The 13,195-nt window shown below is 38.3% G+C and overlaps 1 long non-coding RNA gene across 1 annotated transcript in view; it reads right to left on the bottom strand.

Moving 5' to 3' along the window:
* The window catches only part of LOC308058565, a 48,201-nt gene that overhangs the window by 23,621 nt on the left and 11,385 nt on the right, over positions 1–13,195 (bottom strand). Inside the window, exon 2 of the long non-coding RNA XR_013925885.1 lies at positions 1–13,030. This exon is cut by the window's left edge and continues 23,621 nt beyond it. This is a non-coding gene — a long non-coding RNA (uncharacterized lncRNA). The remainder of the gene's footprint in view (positions 13,031–13,195) is intronic.

Below are 13,195 nucleotides of genomic sequence, written 5' to 3'. Positions count from 1 at the left end.
ACTTGTTTTTATGTTTCTCAGTATTGAACAGGTTATAAAATGAATGTAATTCACTACAGAAATAAACAGAACGTACCTCAGTTCCCCACTATTGTATTAGTGTTGAAAGAGGTCTTGCTGTTTATGAAAAATTGGTCCCCAACATACAAATCAAATCATGTGAACAAACAGGACAGATGCTAAAAGCTGAAATACTTCAGTTTATTCTAAACATGAAAAACTAGGCAAGACACCTGACTAATGTTTTAAGTCGAATCTGCAAAACACTTCTAGATTTAAGAAAAACAGTAGACAACTGGTGATAGTTGGTTTTCTTTTTTAATAGGAATATGTATACTTCATTCTATAGAAAGGAAAATAGAAAAACAAGAAACAACATACAAGCATTATTTTCCTGTTGTTGGTAGTGTTGGGTTTTTTTACAGTTACGAATACCCATGCTTCATTTTACAGAGAAGGAATGAGTCCTTGTGCAACTCCTTACAAAACCAGGGAAATATTTTGATGACACTTGTATCTCGTATTCCACAGTCCTGTCCCTTTACCAACATGCAATGAGATCATGGAGAAACCATAAAGCCTGTCTCATCCATCAGCATGGGGCTCCATTTTCTTCTGTGTAACTTTAAATTCCTTTACGGATATCAACGTCACATGACTTACTGTAAAAAAAAAAACCTAAAAAAAACCCCCAAAACAACACAACCCCCCTCCCAAAAAAAAAACCTACAGAAAAAAATCATATTAAAACAAAAAAAAGCTGGACAAGTGATAAGAGAAGATAAACATGAAAGCAAATAAAGCAAGAGAAAAAACTAAAAAAGCATTAATTTTGGCAATTACAAATTTAATGAAGGCAGTAGTTATAAAACCAGAGCGGGCATAAAAATTGCTAACACATGAAAATAACACTGGTAAAATCAGCTGAAAAGTTTTATTTCAAGCAATGTATTACAAGTGAAACATGGAGTTCTGGAGAAGTCTTCATGTAAATCTTATTCAGAGCTGCAAATGACCCAGCATTTTAGACATAAATAGGAAAAATCATAGTGTTAATAACTTGTAGTAGTGCTAGAGTGGTTTCAACATACCAGAGTATATATTTTTGGCAAGCACAGAGATTAAAAGCAAGTCTGTTCATTTAAAAATACAAAAAATGTAGATGGTATTTCATAGTGTTAAGAAAAAGATAAGAAGCAAACACTTGGTCTTGCTTTTTCCTCACTTTCAGGTTGTCTAATATATGCCCTCATTAGTTAGCCCTTTTAAATGTTAGGTATATTGGATGACTTAAGACAGATTGATATTCACTGTGAGTGTCTTTTAATGGTATGATTGGAGAAAATATTTTATTGTAGAGGAGGTTATGTTCCTTGAGAACTCGAGGTTTCCTGGATGACAGGAACATACTAATAGTTCACAGAAATTAGATGTACATACAAAAATCAAGCCATTAAAGATGTAAGTATATTTTGAAATGACAACTGATTAAAAAATAAAGGAATAAACAGAACACAGAACTAAGAAGGATAAAGACATTTTTGGCATTATGTAACCTATATGATATGAATACAGAGAAAATTTTAGTGGATACTGCTAAATTATGTGCTTTTCAGTCAGACACGCAAGTAATTTAAAGTAAGAGAAGCTAAAACATCCTATGTAAAATCACATAGGTAATACTTGCCCTTAAGTTCTGCAGAGGAAGATTATTTGTTCACAGGATGATGATCCTGATTTAGAGAATGACTCAGCTCCCAGGATGGAAACCTTTGTGGGTTTTTCTTGTGCATGTGTTGAAACAGATGACAACATAGGAGTTACTCAGGAGACAGCTGAAGGAGCGCATAGGTCAAGAAGCAACAGATAATTCATGAACTGTAAGAGCAATTCAGTATTTTAACTGTGTGCAGCTAAACCAGTGGAAGGAGGAGATAGAACAAATAATTCTAATAATTCAGACAATGTTCTCATGAATGAAGAAACATCTTCATTTAAATAAATAAATGTCTTTACTGCAACTGGTATAAGAGCCAGGTAATGACCATCAGAAAAAATGTCAGGGGAGGCCTTAGTGTGGTTTGTCAGACTAAGTTTTAATGGGGGTAATACATGAAAGACTTTTGAAAGTATTCCTTCATTATAGTGTACTAATACAGTTGGTATTTGACTACTGCTCACCTGACTAACCAGAGAAAGTGAACTGTACCACTGATAAAAAAAAAAAAAGTTCAATTTATAGAAGGTTGATATTAAGGCACAAATATATAACACTAATTTTGCCTAGAATACTGTGTTACTAGAGTCAGTGATGACACAAAGTAAATGGCAGATGTGTTCCAGGGACTCAGTATACCCACTAGTCCACATATCGTCATCTATCCTACTACAATAATTCATATTTCAGATTCTTTGAGGAAAAAAACTTGGAATTAAACAAGACATAAAATTATTTGTAATTTTTCACCACAACAGAGCATTTTGAATACTTAAGTATTTTTACAGCATATTTATCTAAGAACAGTTGGTTAATGTTAAAAGAATAGCATACAATCAGCTGATTTGCTAATGGCCCCAACAGTCATGGATATAAGGCTTTTCATAGCCTGTGTCAGAATTGTAACATTAATTTTGGCAAATCCTGAAAAACAGAACAAATTGGAAGAGATACTGGACTCAAGTTTTTTTATATTGTATATTGACAAATTACTAAATTGCAGGCAGACTGCAAAATGGGCCTTTGTACTGCAACATTATAAATGTTCATGATGTCTTCCATTTATAGATGCTTTATTCAGTAGCTAAATGACAAATTTGAACTTAATGATGCAATGACCTCCAGTTTATACAGCTTTGCTGACTATGTATTTCAGCAAAACTACTATGAATTTGAAAAATCAACCACTGCTCTCTAACCTGTCTTCTGGATTTTCCACTAAGGAATCACAGTTTTATATTGCTGAAACTACTGATTTTAGTAGAGTTAATGTTTGTATAATAGTGGAATAAAATTGCAGAGGATGGCAGATACCTGCTGAGAGCCCTGGAGTAAAGATATTGTGCAAAATTCAAACTAGCTGGGAATCAATGAGTGGGAAGCAGATGGTGTAGGGAAAAGGTTTAAAATATAACACTAAATGTACCCAAGCCTGAGGACTTGGAGCCCTCCCACATGAACATCGTTGCTGTTCTTGTGAAGACCTCAGGGGCTGATGACTGGTCACAAAGCAAGCCCTCTCCCTCTGCACAAGGAATACTTAAACTGCCAACCTCAGGGCCTAGAGGCACACTGGAAAGGTGACCATAATGTAAGAAAAGTTAGGCTTTTCTACATTAAACAGATAATTTTGACTGTTAGAATATTTACTGGACTAATTCTTAGTGCTATGTATACGGTATAGTACGTAACATTTTCAGTGTAGCAAATCAGTAGAGAAGGTGGACAACCCCTTCTGTGAAGCCTTCCAGTATGTTAGTGAGCAACTAACCCTCTGCAAAACCTTTTGTAGGTGGAAGCCTATAGTCATCTCAGAAGACCAGGAATGCAGCAGGTGTGAATTCCTGTGTCCTGGCAGGTATCTTATTTACAGTAAAATCAATGAGTTTTGGTCAGCTCAGGTGATTCAGGATCACTAATGGTCTGATGAAAGCAGAGAAACAGTAATTACATTGCTCTGTGATCTGGTTGCGACTGACTCCAGGCAAGCCTTGCCTGGGTAAATCTGGGTAAATCAGTCTCTGTGATGCAGTTTGAAAATCTGGAAGAAAGAGGAGAAAATAGATGGCAGTCAGAGAAAGCTGGTGATAGGTGGACACTGGATGGAAGCCCAAAGTTTGTTGGTACTTGTTTTAAAAACCACTGATCATATTCCTTGGTGATCAGAGATCTCTGTCTCTGCTTCTTTCTTTTGACCCAGCTGAGTACAGGCTTTGCTTTTATTACGGCTTATCTGTATAGGACAAAATGAGGTACACCTACAGGGGAATAAAGGAAGAAGAAAACCACATTCAACCCCTTGCTAGACATGCCCACTCTACTCCTAGAAACATCCATCCTCCTCTCCTTTCTGGAAGAAATTGCTGAGCTGAGGGAATGGCATACTAATCAGGGACTAAGTCTTTGAGGTTCAGATTCTTGCAAATCTGTCAGCTCCTGCAGTAGCAACTGCCTACTATTAGTGGATGTGTAACACTGAGCTTTAAAAGGAAGACCAGAATTTGAAAGATTGTATCATCTGGATGATCACAAGCCAGAAGAAAGCAGAGATGTATTAGAAGCAGAAAAAGTTGTCAGGCTTCTGTTCAAAAGTATTGTACACAGTAGAGATGCACAAGCTTTGAATTAAGACCAGGGTACATTTAAAGAGCTGTAGAGGATGTCCAGGACACAAAAATGCATTTAGCTTTACAGCCTATAGATACTGGCACAGTATGGAATGAGCTAGCAACCTGTATGAAAGAAGAAGTGATCTAGGGAACACTAAATAACAATGAACAAGAAAAACAAACAAAAAAAATCTATGAGAGTGTATGACTTAGCAACTGTAAAAACTTATTTTTGTCGGCATTTACTCTCAAATATTCTTCTTTGGTAAAAGTGGAAAAAGGGAGGTGACAAAAAGAGGCAGAAAAGTAGTCCATACGCGTATACAGTGGTAGGAAATACTGTAGTAAGGGAACAGTCAGACCCAGCACAAACACACACATGGAAATGTGAGAAAACTGGGGAAGAGATGTAGTACTAGGACAGTATTTCCTACCCTTTACCAGATCACTAATTGAAGACTGGCATATGGAAAAAGGCAATTAATTGCTTACACCTCACATTTACAAACAACAAAGTACAACCTGATCATTGGGGATGGCCTGCTGTCCTGGTGGAACTATAGGACAAGTGGAAAATGAAGAGCCTGGATGTTGCCTGAGAAGATAATATAATGCAAAAAGATTGAATACCTGGCACAGGTTGTGATCTGTGCGGTTCAGAAGGCTTTTCTGAATAAGCAGGCAGAGGAAGCAAATGAAGTGCTTAACAAACAAAGCTGAATGATCAACCAGGAGAAACCAGAACCACTCTGAGAAGCGTTGACTTCTGGTGCACAATGCCCTGCTGCAGGAGCTGATCACACAAATGTGAGAAATACCTGCACTGAGTGTCTGGTTAAATCAGACGGGGCAGTGATATCAACCATTTCTTGAGTAGGATTCGGTGACTGAATCCAACATCCAGGGAGAATTTTGAGACATAAACAAAAGGCTCAAAGAGACGTCAGAAAGGAAGAGTGTTTGAAACTGAGGAATGCTGACTGAGTGCCATCAGCCCTTAAACTTCTCTAATGGAACTGGGATCACATTAACTTGGAAACCCAAAAGTTATCCGCATATTGCAATTAATATCTTAAGATGAAAAATTACATATAATTGTAAAGATTGCTATTTGAATTAAACTATAAATGTTTAGCTCTTTTTTACAAAGAAGAGATGGAATCAAAGCAAAACAAACACAGACAGTAAAAAAGTTATCTAATAATAGGAGGTAAACTTTCTTACTAGATAGTTTACCATTAGATAGATACCATTACTATGTACTTCAACTTAAAGTAATCAGGAAACAGAAATGCAGCTAATTATCCTGGATATCCTCACAAACTCATACTGAGGGAGGTGCTGTAGCCTGAATAACTAACATAACAATTAATAATAATATTTGCTTATTTTATCTTCCACAGATAGCACAGTATAAGCAATCCCTTCCAAATGTATGCATTGTAAGCTGCATATTGCTTTGTTTACTGCATATTTTTGTTATGATACATGCATACAGGAAAAGTGAAAGTCATATTACTTTTATTTTAACTCAAATGCCATGGCTAAGTTTAAAAACAAGAGCAAAATACAAACCTAGGTAATAAGAGACAAAGGATCCAACCTAAAGGATTCACCTCCAAGCAAGAGAAAATCTGTTTCTCTGTGTGAAGACAGACGTACTTCTTGCTAACCTATGAATATCTATATTCCTAACAAAAATGTGTCTCTGCGTGGATGCACATTTATCTTGTATGAAGCTTTCTATCTTTATAAAATAGAGAATTTTGAGTGCTCTAGGAAGAAAAGGTGAATCATCAAGGTATAAAAATATTTCCTATGGAAAACTGTGTTGCGCTCAATACAATACCTGCAGCAATGAATTGCCTGTCTGTAAGTGTAGCTCTGTATCATTGGGACTGTGAAGACTGCGCCTTCACTTACTGAACTGGGGATATTTTAAAGACATGTAGAAAATGGTGGAAATCAGGAGTCCCTAAGCTGACCGGGTAACAAAATGTTACTTATATTTATAATACAAAAATGTACATAATTATTCAACTAGAGCTAATCAGGTAACTTTGGAGATCGATTACTATAGCATTTCTGAGATCAGAGGTGTGCATATATGAAGATGGATTATTGAACATGATCGATGTTCTTCATAGTATCTTTAGGCATATTCCAGAAAAACAACACCTCAAGACATGCATTACATATGTAAGGATATTAGTTTTAAATGTTTTGACAATTGCTTAGATCAGAATATGACCAAGATGTGATTATGAAATTGCTCCAGTCACTGTGTCATTGTTTGTAAGATTTGCTTATGTTCAATATACATCCAGAAATGACAGTGAACTATCTCACTGTGTAACACACCCAGTGATAGGCACACATGCAATGTAAAGATACAAATTACATCATTACCTTACAAGTAAGACCATGGTTTCCGACATCTACAGAAACCTGAATTTAGCTTTACACCCTAAAGTTGTAATTTTAGTTGTTTATACTAGCTTTGGTGTTTTTACAATGGTTATATATCATTATATGCTTAAGACCCTTAAGTGTTACCATCACACAAGACCACACAGGAAAAAATGGTCATTTTCAAGAGCCACCATTCAGCCCTGTTAAAAAGCTTTGAGTCATCAGAGAGTTTGCAACATTTCTGCTGGACTCACGTAATGACTAGCCTGTGTTAAGCAGACCATCTACCAAAAAGGGTAATTTTACCCCTGTACATGTGATTTTTTTGCCATTGTCATTGCTTGCCTAGCGCCCAAGTGACTATTGCTAAACCCATGTGAGCTTGTGTCTGTGAGTACCACTGGGAGAAAGGATCTGACAGCCCTGGGCAGTCCCTGCATGACCAACAGCATCCTTAACGTCAACTACATCTGGGAAAGCCTGTTGTGTGGTTGTCAGATTTCAGCTGAGAACCTAAAAACTGAGGAGTGAACATCAGGCTGTGTGCGGCAGATTGTCGTTAACACATATGCCCCCATCTGCCCAAGGAAGACTTTGTCAGCCTTAGGACCCAGAGGCGTACCAGGAAGGGGGGGCATGATAGTAAAAGAAAATGCATAGGTGCTAGAAAGCTTTCTTTATAACAAGTTGAATTGCACTATTAATGAGGGTGGGTTTTTTTCCCATATTAATCAGATAATTTCAACAATTATACTGTTAAAATATTTACTGGATTCACAGTAAATTCCTAGTTCTATATATGGCGTTCTCTTCTGCCTACAGCAAGATTTTGAACATAGCACTAAGGATCTTGTCCCTGTCTTTCTGTTCATTCAAAACACTACTGGTCACACCTGAGAACTGATTCGGGCAATTCCCACCGACTGCCATCAAAAACTAAACCACAATTAATACTGCCAGGACCTAAAAGACTGTCTGCAGAAACCATTTTGGACTTCCAAAAGCTCTGCATTTCACACATGATTTGCACTGGATTCATCTGCTTTTACTGTGGTGAACCCAGTGCACACTGAAATTCATGAATGTGACTTAGGTACTATGCTGCTTTTTGAAAACTAAAATAGTTCTACACATACTAATGGATTTATATTGACAGAGCTGTCAGAGCATTAGCAATATGCATCTCCTCCTTTCTTCTCACCTCACTTGACCTCCCCCTGGATTAGATGTGTTACCCTCCGAACCAATACCTGGCAACCTCACTTTCTTTTCTGAGTAAAAGGCCAGACAGCCTAAATGCCCACAGTGTTTCAGGGAGGAATGTGAGACCATGCAACCAGCCTTGAAGAAACCTCCTAGGTAAGATAATTTCTCAGAGATTTTAGGAAAGACCTGCCAACGAACAAGAAAGCAAAACTGCTGCTGAAGCGGTGGTGGTTAATTCTTAATTTGAAGTGTATTGGATATAAACCATACAATATTTGGCTAGCATTAATCAGCTGTTTAATACCAACAGATTGTTACAGAAGCCTACTGCAGTAATTGTGGACACGTTCCTCTGGGACAACTATTCTGGAGAGCTCAAGCTACTTATTTGCTAAGTGTTAGAGAGAAACACACATTGGTAAGACAGTGGCGAGTTACCAACTATTGTGGGTATGGCATTACGGAGAGAATCCCAAATGTTTTATGTTCTTCCCCCAAGACATAAACATGTATGTAAATACCAGGAATCAGCAGTATTGGCAGCTGCAGAAGGTTGGTACTATTGGCAGTAATCACTTTTGAGCAATACATATACAAGGCACAAATACAACAGAGTACATACATCCAAAAATATTACAATATTCCTAAAGCTTTTCTGTATTTTGTGTCTGTAAAGTGCTTCACAAATTCTTACTTGAAACTAAAGAGTTTCTGCTAAATTAAATCCTTTTTATAGTGAGGCTCAGGCATTTTCACAACAAATACTGTTCTACATCTGCTGATATTTAATTGGTATCACACTTTGAAGTGTCTTGATTACTGTGTAAATAACTGAAAGATATTTACATGTTTTTGATACTCTGTTATACAAAATAAGGACACCAAATCATAATAATACTGCAATATTGTGAACACAAGAAGCAGCCATTATCTAGGGCATTCAGGTTGTTGGAATGTGTTTTCGTTTTGCTCTGAATGGTAAGTGCAAATGGCATTCCCATCAGCTGCCCTTACTGGAATTTGACAGCCCTGAAACTGGCTTTTTAGTATTTCAGATAGTACACTAATTTTGATTTTTAAAGATGTGTTGTTATTTAAAGCTCCTGATACCATGCCAGGGCAGAGGTAAGACATTAGAAGACAGCCTCAGTGAACAGCCTCCATTTCTTAAAAGACTCAAATCAAAAAATGAAACCCCCAAACCTATAAACTAATTAACAGATGTACTAATGGATTCTTGGAATGTTTGCTGCAGTTTTTAAGGATATGTGCTTTGTTCTTCATATGTAATCACATAATTGAATCCTTGCTGGAAGTGCAGTTTTAATTATGGAACTGTTACATGCTGCTGAGGTCTAGCTCTGGCAGCAGCTGTGCAACACTGACCATTTTTTTTCTCCTATGTATCTCACCTTGGAGAATCCAAAGATAGGGATAAGTAGCTTGTTTAGTCTCCATTCCCCATGTTTGACCTGTCTCAGAAGACTACCAAGATAAACGATTTTTTTTTTTTTAAGGGGGGCATTTGTATTGGATCTGGATGACAACTATGCAACTAGTTCCTTATGGATTCTTGAACAAATAATAGGGGTAAGTGTGGCTGGCCAATGTGGCAAGGTAAACTAGTTTTCCTTCAAATTTCGAGCTCCATTGTGTGTTACGTATTTAACTTGCAGTAATCAGTCCAAAGGTGGGAAGCTGCAAAGTGTACTGTAACATGCTCAGATGTCTGACATCTTTATAAAGGACATAGGGAATACTTCAAGAATCCATTCTTCTGGAATAATGATACACAATTTTTTTTGAACAGCCACCTCTGTCCACAGGAACACCTTTTCTTGATAGTGCCCACTGTGGGATCCAGTACAAGTACAGGGGAAACCTTGTGTTCCTGTGTGTCTCAGTCCTTGGTTGTGGACTGCTTCTCATCTTTGACATCAAAAGGTGCAATGGCAATAAAAAATGCATACATCTCCTCACATGTAAGCAAGCAAAGTGGGCCAACCACACCTAGATCTAAGAAGGCTTTCAGGAAAAGGAACTGGGAGGAGTTGGGAACATACAAAGGACATGCCTTGTGCCTTGTCACTTTGAGAAATTGGTAATTCTTACATGTTCTCAGCAGCAGAGTTAAAAATATTTTGCTGTCTTTGGTACCTGCTATGTCTTCTCAGATCGATGAAACTAGGAGTCTATAGACTGCCCTCAGCTAAAATGGTCACAGCTGATGAAATAGGCTAATGAGTACTTTGTGGTATTTGGGACCACACTGTAGTGTCCAGGGATGGATGTTTGTAATACCCCATTTACGCCTATATTGGAATAAAACCTGGGCATACATCACCCTTGTCCATTGGACTCTTTCTCTCCCTGTAGGCTAGAAGGTAACTCCAGAAAACCCTCACCATATACTGGGCAATCCCAGAACCAGTATGGCAGGAACCACACTGTAACTCATGTATGAACTAGCTATTTATCTCACACCTGTGGGATTGGGTCAGCCTAGAAAGTAGCAGTAGTGCATAACAGCTGTAGTGCAGAATCCTGTACCCCAAAGATGACTGACAGGTCTGGAAGTGTCTTACAGAGCCAGTTCAGGACCAGGGTCCAGGTCTGCTCTGAGCCACTTAGTTTAGAAGCACCTGAAGCTCAGGAACTGGCTCCGCAAGAGCCACAGACCACACAGATCCATTCTAGCTGAGATAGAAATGGTCACTATTGATAGGGGAGAATATGAACCAGTGCCTTAAAGAAAAAAAAAAAAAAATTCCTAACCCAGGTCCTACAGTTTAGCATCTCTGTTATCTTTTGCAAAATAAATGCAAAATATTAGCGAATCAAAATGGAGGCACTGCATGACAAGAGTAGCCATTTTTCTCCTTATTCAATGCCTTCCAGATCTTGAATGTTCTTTAATGCAAAACTTTTATTTCTATTTGAATTTTGCATATTAAAAAAACCCTAAATTGATATTATAATAATTGTAACTAAACAGTTCCGGCTCAGCATTTCTATGCAACATTTTAAAATATACATAACTTAAGCATGAGCATCCTTTGAAAACCTGAAGCAGATTGATACACTTCAGCCTTAGTGGTAACTGAGTGCCAGACACACGGCTTAGGCTTCACTCCTATATGATCCACTGCTGTCCCGCAGAAGAGCAGTTACTGCAGTCCTCCTCTTCCTACTTCTACTGGCAGCAGCAGCTGCCAGCTTTGTATCGATCTGTGACAAATGCACAAAGATGCATTCAGCTGTTGGGACAATATTCATTGTTTGAATTGCCATTTTTGCCTCCAGGTAGAGGACTAAATGGCAGTCTCCTGAAAGCCAGTCTCGGCTTTTGAGTCTCAGCTAGATCATGGTGTAACAGATGATCACAACAATATATGCCTTAGTATCTTTGAGTTACTGGTGACAAAGCAGGCAAATAAAATCATGCTCAACTTGTAAACTGGAACATGAGTAGATAAAAATGATGTGGTTATCAATTTCCCAGTTCACAGAGTGTTAAATGTAGCATTTGGGCTTTTTCTATTATAGGGACAGGGGCTGTTTGCAGAGTTTAACTTCCTGAAGTTCAAGGTTGCTTAGATGTGAGGCTGAGTACTATGTCATTTCAACTGGAAATCTCCCAAAGGTTAAAAAGGAGTCCTTGTCTTTCGGAACCCCAAAGTCACAGATATATTCCTACTGTTTACACAATTGCTAATGCTGATTTATAAATCTCTCTACTTTGTTTATGCCAAACAGGTAAAAATGATGCTGCAAACTTGCTTGAGCTTCCTGACAACGAAGACAACCAAAGAGACTGTGCTATGAGTGAAGCTCTTGTTTCCTAGGTTTGTGAATCACAGTGAATTGCTCTCCTACCTCCACTTCAACAGCAGGCGAACTCTCCAGTACCAAATACCTGGAAGCCCCAAAGCAGCAGCACAGGTAACACGTAACTATTTTAAAACCCCAATTTCCTGGCTCTTGATAAGCAGCTGGAATTTCTCCCCTTTTAGTTTGCCAGATTAGTTAACTGTGAGAATGAGTGACACATTCACAAAAGAACATGATACACACAGTTTGCAATTAGCAAGAATAAGATGGCAAGAGTTGTTTAATTTTGGTTTAGCAAAGGCACTGAAAGCACTGCCATGCAGGAAGTTTTGAGAAGCACCTGTAATTTTAAAAACAGGTTCTCAGTCTCAAGTGAGCCTGAAGAAATGGTAGACACTGGGGAAAAAAATAATCCTGATCTATCGCAGCTTTCAATAACGAAGCAAAAAACACTTGGGGCTCCTGCTGTGGCAGCTGCTATAGCAAACACTATGAGCATTGCCCTACTCATTCTTAGGACTGGGAATACTTGTTGCACTCCATAAGGGAAAAAAAAGGACAAAAGTACTTGGATTTTTGTATGCGTAGTTAGAAACTGCTTGAAGGAAGGAAATAGTTAAACATATATTGTTCATGAAACAAATAATTATGGAAAATCTCACATAGCCAGTGTTGAATAAAGTAATAAATGAATTGCTGGCGTTCATTACATGCTGTGCTGTTAGTTATCTGGCAGACAGGAAGGCAAAGCAGTGCTAAAATTCAGAGGAAGCTAAGATAGGGGAGATGAGCTACAAACTGAGGATAAAAATTTAAGAGACGGTTGTGGAAACGAGGAAAAGTATCTAGGAGCTAAAAAGTTTATAGACCCTGGCTGAAAAGCATTCAAAAGAGGCCTCTAAATAAACGTTCTCACTACATGTCTAAACAAAGCAAAATTGCTGGACCTTAAATAAAAGTGCTAAATGCTGGCCTAGAGGCATGGTCAGGCTAGTGATTAGTTGCCTTGGATATTTGGTGGCCTATCCAAAAACCAGACATGCTGATATTAGGTCAAAAACTTCCACAGCAATCTACCTGTGCTATTCAGCATTTAGAGCTACATCAGGATCAGCTGAATTAATCTTACTTTGTTTAGGATTCGTTATGTGTCCGGTACAGCGACATTTTGCTGTTCGGACACGGTGTTTATGAGAACTCATGGATGCCCCCGGAGTCTTGTTTTGCTGAGCTCGTCTGTGAGCACGCCAGCACCCTACGAAACAGTCCAGAAATTTATTCCAGCACTCATGATGACACCAAATCTGGCGGGGGGAGCGGGGGGAGGGGAGGGGTGGGTGGGGGGGTGATGTGTTTTTTTGTTATTTTTGCGTGTGTGTGCGTGTGGGAACGCAGAGTTCCCCCGGCAGCAGACACACTG

This window comes from Falco punctatus, assembly GCF_963210335.1.
Source record: "Falco punctatus genome assembly, chromosome: 2".
Classification (NCBI taxonomy): domain Eukaryota; kingdom Metazoa; phylum Chordata; class Aves; order Falconiformes; family Falconidae; genus Falco; species Falco punctatus.
Note: the sequence above shows the minus strand (reverse complement) of the source record. Positions and strands in the feature narration are given on the sequence as shown.